The following is a 12,678-nucleotide window of genomic DNA, read 5'->3' as shown; positions in this document are numbered from 1 at the left end:
CCAGACTCAATCTCGGGCCGCTGTTTGCATGACTAGTGTGGGAGGAGACTGGGAGATTTGGTGTGTGTGATACTAGAGTCGTGTTTGCACGGTACACATCACCTCACCGCATTTGAAAATTATATGGATGCTTGTTATTGTTTAGATGTTTTGTTTGTTGTGATTGAGACATTTGCATCAGAAGTGTCTTTTGGAAAACCCGCTGAAACTGGATTTTGTTGTTTTAGGCATTGTAGTGGGGGAGAGTGGGATAAGCTGTGTCTTCCTTTTAATTTAGCAAATCATGCATAATTTTATTTTATCAAATGTTTGATATGATTTTGAAAAGCCCATCATATGCAGCTATCTCTGATAGAGAGATGCACATAAGGAAATACTAAAATTTAAAAGCTAGAACAGTCCAAGCAAATTAATACATTTAAATACATTTTTTGCCCTAATTTAAATGTTTTTTGTTTTGTTTTGTTTTGTTTTGTTTTGCTTTGCTTTTGCTTTGCTTTGTTGGGCTATCCATAGATTTGTAAATTAAGCATTATTCCATAATAGTAGATGGTGGGTCAAGTGTGTCAAATGCTTTGGGGTAAGCTGTGCCAGTGGCTCAACTAATGGTGCTGTTAAGCTCCTCTTCTAAATGCTATTGCAGGTTACTGTAATTATTAATAATTAATGTTATTAGAAAATGTTGAAAATCATTGTACAGCTTTCATATATTCTGTTTATTCAACTTCTTCTTGGCTGGTTCATAAGATGCAAATAGTGTGCTACAAAAAACTTTACAATTGTATCGTGCATTAGTAAATAATAGTTTTTTTTTTCTCATCTGTGTTCATGTTTTAATTGAAATGTGCATCATTCACATATTCCTCAATGATTTTACACAGCTTACCTCTATTTTTGGACAAGTCACTAGACTATTTTTAAGAAGTCATATTTGCGTGGCTGTATGTTATAGATGTGTCTAATTTTAGTTGATAGCAGACATCCTTAAATATAATTATGAGAAGTAGTTTGATGACTGTCTCATTTCTGCACAGCTTTACTCCACACCCCCTGCGCCACCTACAGTGGTCCTTTCAGACGAACACACACACACTTACACACTCTTTTCTTCAGATCGTGGGCTCAGGCTCAGGCGAGGGGTCTCAAACTTGGGTGTTCTTCCCAAACTGTGCTTATAAAGGTCAGACGAAGATACACCAACAGCTCGAGGCTGTAATAACTTATTTATCAACGGCTGTAAGATTGATCACAGGATTCGTAATTGATGACTCAGGCTTTTTTTTTTTCTTTATTGAATTTGTCTGCACATTCAATTTCCTCCCTAATACTCACTCCAGCAGACAGAAGGAACATAAAAGAGGCATCTGTAACTTTCCATTTTCATTATGTGCCAGCCAGCTGAATGGATAAACATGTATTTTTTTGTAGCATTATTCATAATAGTTTGTGCGCTAAAACAGGATTGTTTTGAGGGCGTTGAGCACATTATTCAGTACTGCTGTTTTTCCCCAGCTTTAGTCGACCAGCTTGCCAGCTGTAATTAAGTGAAAGGCATTGACGTTGGCATCTACGCCAAAATTATTTTTTTTGCAGCTACAATTGTACAGGTCATTGTATTTCATATTTCGATTTCAGTGACATTTTGGAGACCAAAAGAGCAATATTGAGTTTCATGTTTTCACCCTGTTCAATATATGTAAATGAAATCCTTTTCATAAAAGTTGATTTGGTGATTGACTTACTTCAAGAGTATATATATAATTTTGTTTCATGATAAAGTAAGATTATTTCAGGTTGCAAAATGTGTGACTCCCCAAATACAAAATTGTGGTGTGACTCTCCAAAAACGTAATATTATTATTACAATTCTTCTTAAAATACATTGATAATATTAATAAAAATTACACGCATGCTATAATTATTATAATTATTATTTATTAACATTAATTGGGGGTATTCAACATATAAACATTTTTATTATTATTATTAATTATATACTATATTATTAAGATTTGAATAAGTTTTTGAAGTTTCTGAAAAATGTGGGGGTTTAATAAGATTTTGATAGTAAGCTTTTTATAATATGTTTTGTATTTTATAATAATAATAAATTACACAAAAAATTATATTTTGTAATATTTGTAAAAAAAAAAAAAAGTATTTTGGAATAATGGAATATTGAATAATGTATCTGAAACCATTCTAAACATAATCATGTGCACACTAAATATTAATTAAATATTAATTAATAATATGATATTTTATATATATTTTTTACATTAGTTTTTATATTATATAAAATGAATTTAATATTAATTAATAATGTTTTATATACATAAATGTTATATACATTTTATATTCATCTTAAATAATATTAAATAATTATTGACTTCATTTCAATGATTGATTCATTTATTTATCTATTTTAATATTTCTTTATTGGCCTAATGGTTAGGTATTACTTATAATCTCCAAATGATCAAATATTAGCCAATAATTCTTCTTTATAGTTACTGGTACTAAAATGTACTTTATTAACAGGGCTCCATTCAGAACTTCCAGCTAAAGGAAAGTCAAACACATCAAGAACAGCAGCTCAGAGGAAAACAGCAGTTAGTGAACTCAAGTGTCATATCTGTCCAGCCGCCATTGAGCGTCTTAATGGGTCTGTTCTGAATGAAAGCTGCTGGTTGTGTTCATTCTAGACTGAAGTGTTGGGACGTGTTTGGCGTTGTGTGTGTGGCAGCGTCTGGTGGGCTGAGGGTGGGATGGTCGAGTACAGGCAGAATTACACGGCTATAGTTGTTTACTTCAGCTGTGGTGTGTGTCTCTGGGGGAGAGGGGAGACGATGTTGGTTACTGGAAGAATAGAGGCTCTGGGATGCTTCACAAAGATGTGCGTGCGTGTGTGTGTGTGTGGGATCAGAGGCTGGGACAGGGGCTGGTCAGACAATAGGGTCGAGGGGTTCTTGTATTGTCCCCCATTGCCAGCTGTCTCCCAGCACAGCGGCCTGTTCTGTGGATGCGCTGCTGAATAAATAATAGCAGAAACCCCTGCCACTCGGCTGTAATAGCCATTCAGAGGCTGGGGAGTGCCTTTGCACCTGTTCACCACTGGCCTGATGGTGCGACTCGCTGCAGCCTCTAAGACCTGAGCTGTTGTTCCTGTCTGCTTGTGTGTGGCCCCTGTGTTAAGGCCTTTTGTTTCGCTCTGACAGAGACCATTTTAATGAAGTCGCCTCCGTTTTCCTTAAATATACACTACTGGGGGTAAATTTTTTTAAAGAAATTATTACTTTTATTAAATTGTATTTGATCAGAAGTGAAAGTAAATACATTTATACTATTACAAAATAAATTCAAATAAATGCTCTTTCTATTTATCCAATACACACACACACACACACGCACACATGCGTGTGTGTGTGGGTGTGTGTATGTGTTGGATAAATAGAAAGAGCATTTATTTGAATTTATTTTGTAATAGTATAAATGTATTTACTTTCACTTCTGATCAAATACAATTTAATAAAAGTAATAATTTCTTTAAAAAAATTTACCCCCAGTAGTGTATATTTAAGGAAAACGGAGGCGACTTCATTAAAATGGTCTCTGTGTTACAGGTCGGCCGATCTGGTTTTGTGGTTAAAGTTAACCTTTTCGACATGTTTCCGTGTTGTCCTTGCTCAGCAATAGCATGGATGCTATGTTGTCTGGGGGTTTGGCAAAAGGAGAGTGTGGCGGTGCTCGGGGTGGTGACTGAAGGCAGTGACTGTGTAGTTCTGACGTCAACTTTTTACGGAAGTCACAACGGTTCGTGAAAAATAGCTAGAACTATAAGCAGGCTGTGTGAATTTTACTGTGGACTGACTGTTTTGAAACTTGTATGGTAGTTAAATAGCCCCTAGACCTCAGTAATCATGAAAAAAGCCAGAAAATTTCAGTTTTGACAATATGGGACCTTTAAGCAACAATGCTTCTTAACCACAGAATCAGCATTAGAATAGTGTAGTATAGTAAAAAGAATAGAATAGAATATAATAGGAATTGAATGAATAGAAATGCCTCTAAAAAACAACTTTACTGTCAGGAATAAATAACATTTTAAAATATTAAAAATGAAAATAATTATTTAAATAACCATTATATAATAATGTTAAAATAATAATAAAGTTAAATTTGAATAATATTTTGTTTTTTGAGCAAATAAATTCAGCCTTGATGAATATAAGAGACTTCTATTTACATTATGTAATTTACATTCAATTTACATTATGTAGTGTAAAAAAGCCTGAAAGCCACTCTTTTCTTTTCTTTTCTTTTTTTTTCTTTTATCAAGTGTGCAGGGAAATTGTTGCCCCATAGATTTCTATTTTAAGCCAATATGAAGGGCACTACTTTAGTTTAGTTTAGTTGCAATGTTCAGGGCAATCATTGTATGTTGCCCTTTGGACTTCTATTTTATGTGCATAACTTTCTACAAATTTGTGTTGATTTCTTTACTGAGAAACTATTATTTTCTGTAGTAACTGACAGCATGCCACAGTCGATAGAGATTAACTTGTATTTAACCCAGACTTCATTATCAGCCTAGTTCATTCTATAAGGACAAAACTAGCTGACAGTTCTGATTTATGATGCTCAGAATGTTGACTGTGTGTTTTGAATATGAACTACATTTCAAATGCTCACTGAGTTTCAGATGTTTGGAGCCTGTATGCATTATGCATGCTCCAGAGGCTACGGTAACATGTGTAAGCCACCCTGCGAGACCGTCCTGGCTCAATGAATTAATTATGCCTATGATGACAGTCCCATCAGGGCGTGTGTGCGTTTTTAAGGAAACTTGTTGATATTCAGCATGGGCCGTTTCGTGAATGGAATCGACCAGTAAAATGGGCAAGAATGCTCTTCATGCCTTTGATCTTGTCTCGGCTTCAAAGGGTTGACAGAGAGCAATGTTACTCTCACTGGAGAGTCCTGTAATCCATACACACACACACAGGCGCGGACAGACGTATTGTCAGTGCGGCCCCTCACAAAGGCACAGTGTAAAATAATCCAGTCTGCTCCTGGGGGACACGCCTTTCACTAAAGATCGTTCCCTTCCACAGTTGGGAAGTTCTTCATTGTTGCGCTCGTCTCTTATTCTAAATGATTCATGGGTCAGGCTTTTCACAGCAAACCTCTGTTTGGTGTGACCTGCTATGCTTACCTTCACTCACACATTACACCGTGTCTAATTGGTGTGAAATGCGCATTCAATTGAATTATAACTCTTAATGTGCTGTGATGAACTTTTCATATGTGTATTTGCTTTATGTCATATACAGGTAGGCCTGTGTCTCCCATTATTTTAAGTTCAGTTGACCTTTACTCTGCTTTTAACAAGACTGCAGCTGCTGAGCATGACTGCAGGACTGCACATTATGCAGCAAATGCTGCAGCCCATTTAACGTGAACAACAGGCAAATTAGATTGTGATTTGTGAAACGGATTGGCCTGATTGGGCTCAATTGCTGATATTTGATTAACCGATCAAAGTTGCTGGCAGTTCTTCCAATAATCTCATTAATTAGCTGTGTTTTATGCAGGAAACACAATCAGAGGTGAAGGGCAGGTAAATACATGCGATTCATCTCAGTATTAACCCTGACACAATACCATTATCCTTGACATTGTGATTTGATGTTCTGTTAAGATTTTTTAAAAAGTTTTTTAAAGAAGTATCTTGAACTCACAAAGACAGCATTTATTGAATCAAAAATACAGTAAAATATTAATACAGTGAAGTAATATTGCATTTTATAATATTGTATTTTAAAATATAATTGATTCTAGTTTCAAAGCTGAATTTTCAGAATGATTTCTCCAGTATTCAGTGTCACATGCTCCTTCAGAAATCATTCTAATATGCTGATTTGATGCTTAAAAACATTTCTAATATAATTAGTGTTGAAAACAATTGTGCTTTGTATTTTTGTGAAAACTGTTATGCAAAGAACTGAGAATGCAGCGAGAATTGCCTTTATATGTGTTTGTGTTTGTGTTTGTTAGCTGGATGACTACTTTAGCATTTCTTTTTCTCTCATTCTCTCTCCCTTTCTCGCTCTCTCTCACGCACAGTGGGAGTAACTCTCTCATACTTATGCTCAACCATCAGACTATCTGTATCTGTAGTTCAGTGCCATCTAGTGGCTGAAGGTGTTAACAGTGTTGAGTTTACATGACTTCAGCGTATGGCCAGATATGAACTTTGGTTTATTTCCTTCTAATGAATTTTAGATATCTGCTTACCTTTCAGAAGCTGATTTTTTTTATTATTATTGTAATTTTTATTTTCTTTTATTAGTAGTTTCTTTTATTCATGTATTTACGTTATTCTGATACTGAAAAAAGTAAATGATCATATATGCTTAATATATGTACAATCATATTGTTTTCTTATATTTAACAATGTTGTAAATGACAGCAAGCCATCATATTTTAGCAAAGCAGATTCAGTGTACTGAGAACAGAAACACTCTCTGTGCACAGTCTGTGTGTTTAATAGACAGGGAGTTAAACCTTTGACGCAGCACCATGTGTTTGCAGTGCTGTTGTCACATATAGATTGCTGATGTGTGTGATTTTCATGTGTGTGTTGGCGGGATGGCCTCGCCGTACGGGCCCAGCGCGGCAGCTCTCTGCACCTGCTGGGGGGCTGGAGGAGCACCAGGAGGGCAAGCTGTGTGCAGCTGGCGGACTGAAATCTGTGCAGGCCTCATGGGAGCTTGGGCACCCTCGTCTCCCTCCCGCACACCCCCCAGCCGACCTGACATCTCTGCTCCGTTGCCGCCCATTGTCTGATGCCTCCATCAAGCAAGAGTGTGCAGCAGGCATCTGCACTCACTTAAACAGACAAAACGGCCTTGAGGAAGTTTGGCTGAGGTACATGCCGTTTCATCCCCCGTCTCTGTTTTGCATAAAGCATAATAACTAAAAAGGTGATTGGTGTCATTTGAGGAGAAAATTAAATTGCAAGAATACTTTTTTTTCAAAATGTACTGTATGTTGTATGTAGTTTAAGTAGCAGATGTTGGACAGTTGCTGGTCTCCACTGTAAGTGTGATGTATGGGATATCCTGCCGGTCATCTACTACTCTCACACTATCCTTAGTTTATCAGACCATAAACCCCAGGTGTTCACAACCATGCATATAATCTCTGTTACACACATACTCTTAGAGGTATCATGCAGCAGGGGTTTGTCAGGGTTACTCCATGTGCACACATACAGTAGGCACTCTTTCCTGTTGCGGTCTAATGACACTAATTCAAGTTAAGTGGATTGGCTTGAGTCAGCCCTGGATTGCATCTAAGTTGTCTGCGAGCCTCGTGTCGAGTCCACGGCTGCAGTGCCACTGGCTCACACTATTGCCCTCCCTAAGGACACACAGAGGACACACGCACTAATGCCTGCAGTGCAAGACATACTTAAACATTGCTTCAAGTGTTGTCTTTTATTGGAAAATTCCATTTTAATTTATTACCTGATATGCTATTTTAATTGCATACAATTAAACGTGCATTTATTGCATATTAACAGCCATTACTCGCTGAGAAGCAGAGAGTTTTTTTCCAGTTGTTTTTCAGCATGTTATGGTCTCAGAAAAAAGGTACAAAGCTGCCACTGTTGTGGAATCCTAAGGTACAAAAACTAAAAGGTACATCTTTGTACTTTATTTACCCCTAAATGGTACATATTATTACCTCAAAAGTACATATTAGTACCTTTTTTAGCCCGTTTTCGGAGTATACATGCTGCGTCCATCTCTGCCAAACTGACAAAGTGACTCCAGCCGCTCTCCTTCGGCAAGCTGCTGCGGTACATGCTGAACAAAACACACCAATCTCCACAAGCGGCCAGCTCTCCCTCCCGCGCATTCTCCATCCGTACCGCACCACCTAATGCTGCCCACGTCTCGGACCACGTGCCGGTGCCCAGGCTGCGCTGTAGCGGCTGTGGGCGCTCGTGCCCAGGCGAGCTGGTGCCGCTTGGAGTGCCCGGCGTGTGCTGGAACGCGACAGCCCGCTGGTCCCAGGGCACCCATCACATGCCCATCTTTAAGCCATCTGCAAAGTAGAGCAGTTCCCGCCAAAGCATTAAATTAAATCCTTGTTTGGGCTGATTAACAAATGGCCTTGTTTTTTTGTGTTCCGTGGGCTTGTTTTTTCCTCCTGTCCTGCTGAAGCTCCATCACGTCGGAACGAGCGTGGCAGAGGCAGTGAGCCTTCGGGAAGTCTCAGGAGTGGCTGGGATGTTTTGGGGGGAAGTTTGCTCAGGATCGCGTCTGTCTCGAAAGCGGCCCATCCAATTCTCCGTCCCACAGCCATCAGGCTGTCACAGACCACAGACAAATGAACAATTAATCTGGGCTTGTAATTGAATGGCACCTGGTATGATATTTTAATTGTTCAATTGGAGCTGTTTGGATCGCGAAACTTAATTGGAATGGGGCGGCAGGGACTTTGGATGTCCTGTTGCATATTTGCCGGCGATCACTCAGGTATTACCTGCAAGCTTGTTAGTCAGAGAATTTGTATTGCTGTGCAGTTTCTTAGGCATAATCGTTGAAGAATCGACGGTATTGATCAGTAGCTAATCTGTACTTCGCATCTAAAGGTGTTCACGACCCTGGTGCTTGGTAATAATGCTAACCAATAGGACTGTTTACTTTGACCAAATGCTCTGGAAACTTGATGGTTGAAGCATCACCGGCGCCTGCCAGACCAACTGTCCGCCTACTGTTTTGGATCTAAAGAAACAAATTTCATGATTGAGAAGCCAGTAAAAATGGTTTGATGAAACAGCACTGGCTGGGCTCGAGCGACATTTGCTTTTAGTCACGCAGCCCCTTCTGTTCAACCCCTGGCTCTGTGAGTGGTACAGTGATTGTACTCTACGATGGTTAACAAGACACCATGGCTGATCCAGGATCAGATCGTTGATTAAACTCTTTGCTTTGCACTTGCCCATAACTGATCCACCAATAACAAGAATAATGTTGTGTGTGACAGCTTGTGCTCACTTTAGAGAAGACAAAAGCGACAAGCATGTATTATATTATATTATATTATATTTATGTAGCTAGAAGTTTACAGCATTCACCAGTATTCCACCACAATAAAAGCTTGATGGTTTGAATCTATATGAAATTTAACATAAATATTAGCATTGTAACCTGCAATATAAAGTAAAATAATTATAATAATTAGCTTTTTTTTTATTTTATGGGACAACTGCAATTTACAACAGTAATATATTTATATATTTTATTTTTAAAGTTAGTATAAGTTGGTGTATAAGTATAATACTAATATATAAATCATAAAAAAAAAGAAAAAAAAAAGTTATTATAACACTTTTTTTATTTTATCTATTTACCTGCATGTCCTGTGAACTTTAACCAACATCAGAGAACCATGAACTTTCAAAATGTGTCATTAAATTATTAAAATATTAACTTAAAATCTCAGGGATTACTTCCAGAAAATATTTTACGTCCAAGGGGACAAAAAAGGGAACCCCTGTATTACATTGTTTTTATTATTAGAATTTTATGTTATTAATTTTATATTATTATTTTGGCTTTTGTCAGTTTTTAGTGTCAGAAAGAGAAAATTAGAGACTGATGAGAGGGGTAATTGAATAATGACATGTTGCAGGCCGGATTCGAGCCTATGTTTGCCATTTGAGCACCACAACATGCCTGGCCAGTTCTTTATTAGTCATGGAAATTAAGCTGAATGCTGTCTTTGAAAAATCTACAAGCTAAAGTTCTAAAATACTAAAGTTTTATCTGTAGAGAAAATAACTTGGTCAGTGATCGACGGTCGTCATAGCAATCATGCATAAATTTATCTATGTGTCGACTCACAGCCCACTTTTATCCTTCGTCCCTTTTCCCTTCTTTTTTTGTACCTTTTGATTGGAAGGTGGATGCCTCTGTTCAGCTGTTCCCTCCTACCCAGCGATTCCTCTTCCTCATTGAGGCATACCGGCGAAGACCTCCATCTCCTCAAATTAACATGAGCAGGTGTTTTTCTCTGATGTGTTAATTAGGAGAAGCTGGTGTCATTATGCTTTAAGTGGATGTTACAAATAGAACATGTTGTTTATTTTCTCTTCTGCTGAAAAAAAGTGATCAGAGCTGTCACGAGGCTCATGTGTCACTTAGAGAAGATCGTGGCTAATTACCAGGAGTTCAGAATCAGAAACTACATGTCTGTGGATTCTCCTGCGTCTGCGCTTGAACGAATACCAGATTGTCTATCTTAATAAATAGGATCAGCAAGAACAGATTTAAACAGTTGAGTCCTGAGGTTAGATTGCGTAGTGCGATGGCTTAAACAATGACAAAAATAGGATGCGTTTGTGTTTTCTGTTTTGATATCCCCGAGTTTATTTTTATAAACTTTTTTAAAAGATTTTTTTTAATGAGAATTATTCTCTCTTTAATAAAATCTTCAATAAAATCTTTTTTTTCTTTTCTCGCACAGTTATTGTATGGCTTCAGAAGGCTTGTAATATAGCAATGAATGAAAAATGAATGTGTTCATCAGTAGTTGATGCAAAGTTTAAATGTTGAGAAAACACTTCTTAAAATTGAAATGATTTTTGTAAATCCAGTGGTCAAATGCTGTATGGCCTCTCAAATTTCTTTGTAATTATAGCCACCTGACTATTGACTGGTTTTTGTGTGAATGTCAGCAAAACTGGAAGACTTTCTGAGTTGTATATAAGGTGTAGGCTATTTTAGAAAAGAACATTTAAAAGATGGAAACGAGGAATTATGGAGAATTTATTGGTACTGTGTGGATATGTAATCATGCAATCAACACAAAAGTAACTGTAGTCCGATTTCCACGTATTTTAAAATGTAATGTAATCTAATTACAAGTGCTTAATTTTTGGAATCGGATTACTTAATCCAGATTACATGTAATCAGTTACTACCGAGCTCTGACTATAGTATATGCTATGAAATTTCCTTTTTTCCCTTGTGTTTACCACATGGTGTGATTGCCAAGCAACAGACAAAATGCAATGCATTCGTATTCTGAAAATCAAACTTTTCATTGTTCACTGTACGAAATTGCAAATGAACAAGTGTGTTTGGTTTCAGCATCCAGCATGCATCACTCAGCAGGCAGATGTTGTGTGCATTATCACTCTTGGAGCCTGTTATTGGACTGTGTGTGCGTGCGGCTTTGCCCCCTGCGTGGTGATGCTGACACCCTTGTAATCCTGCTGTTTATTATTAGATAGCACAGGCTGTTGCACCAGAAGTTTTGCGTGATAATATGGTGTGACCAGCTGCTCAGCAGATGTTGTTTTTTGTGGCTTTAGCATAGAAAGGTTAAAGGTGTCTGTGCTGCCCCCTGTGAGGATTCTGTGACCCCATCCGTGGTGCGTTTCCGCACGCGTTTCACTGTAAGCTGACCTGGTGCCACCGGCCCTGGTTTGGGTTGTTCTAACACCTGCCCTCGGATTTAGGCAGATGATGCTGTAGCTGACAGCTGGACTAGCAGTGGTAAACATGTTAAAATTTTAATCCTGTGTTTAGTCATTTGCAAAGTCAAAATGAAGTCAATTCAACGGATAAGCACCATCTAATCGTGTTCATTCTGTGTGTTTGGGATATTAATCTTGTGATATTAATTCATGCAGTTTGTCACTACCCGAAACAATGTGGGTTTTTAATGAAAATGTGTTTTCCCTCAGTTGTAAAAGAAAAGAAAGTGTGAAGTTTGTGTGAGTTTTTAGTGTGCATGTATTCGTTTAAGCCTTTCGAGGTCATGTGTTTTGTTATTTGTCATTTAAATTATCTTTTTTTTTCCTCAGGTGAATATATTAAGAATTGGAGACCTCGCTACTTCCTGCTAAAAACCGATGGGTCCTTTATCGGATACAAGGAGAAGCCACAGGATGCAGATCTTCCCTACCCTCTCAATAACTTCTCTGTTGCAAGTAAGTGATGCCTTCAAAGCAAGACAAATAACATTTTGTACATTCTTTTTACTTTTGTGAGGCAACAGAGAGCTCAGTCTCCTTGAATTAACTCAAGAGTCCAAAATTATGTTCATATATTAATTTGACAGCAAAAAATTGCTAGCACAGATCAGCACAATGTGGTTTTGAATGGTCTTTTGTATAATTTCTCTATAATTAAAAATGATCTCAAACCATTAGAATAAAACAGGCTGTACATTATTTAATGTACTTCTAAATGACAAAATAAGTACAGAAATGTGCCACTCAAGCTTTTAAGGCAAATCTGAAGTGATCAAGGATCACTGAAAATAAACTTCAGCCACTCTTTTCTAATGTTGTGATACATCCAGATGTGCAAAGATGTTAATAATTTAGCCGTAATACTTTGCAATCTTTCACAGTTCTGCTTCGCCTTGTTTTTAAATGATTTTTTGGGGAATAAAAATTATGTTTTAATGGAATAAAATCATGGAAAGCAGTGACTTATTTCCTCTGGAACACAAATCAAACTCAAGCGTGTGGCTTTCAGCGCTGGTTTCTGGACACGTGCTGCGAGTGGCTCCCCATCCCTCCATCCGTCAAAAGGCCCAGCCAGGTTTTAATCTAAAGGCTGGAGGAGCGAGGGGTGGCCATACATCCGG

General features: G+C 37.7%; 1 protein-coding gene across 1 annotated transcript in view; it reads left to right on the top strand.

Annotated features, from left to right (window-relative positions):
* The first annotated feature begins 11,887 nt into the window (after positions 1-11,887).
* LOC107587842 (RAC-gamma serine/threonine-protein kinase) overlaps positions 11,888-12,678 on the top strand; it is a 35,274-nt gene continuing 34,483 nt past the window's right edge. Inside the window, exon 1 of the mRNA XM_016275802.1 lies at positions 11,888-12,013. The gene's annotated coding sequence lies outside the window, so the exon portion shown is untranslated. The remainder of the gene's footprint in view (positions 12,014-12,678) is intronic.

This window comes from Sinocyclocheilus grahami, unplaced genomic scaffold (assembly GCF_001515645.1).
Source record: "Sinocyclocheilus grahami isolate Dianchi unplaced genomic scaffold, SAMN03320097.WGS_v1.1 scaffold96.1, whole genome shotgun sequence".
Lineage (NCBI taxonomy): Eukaryota > Metazoa > Chordata > Actinopteri > Cypriniformes > Cyprinidae > Sinocyclocheilus > Sinocyclocheilus grahami.
Note: the sequence above shows the minus strand (reverse complement) of the source record. Positions and strands in the feature narration are given on the sequence as shown.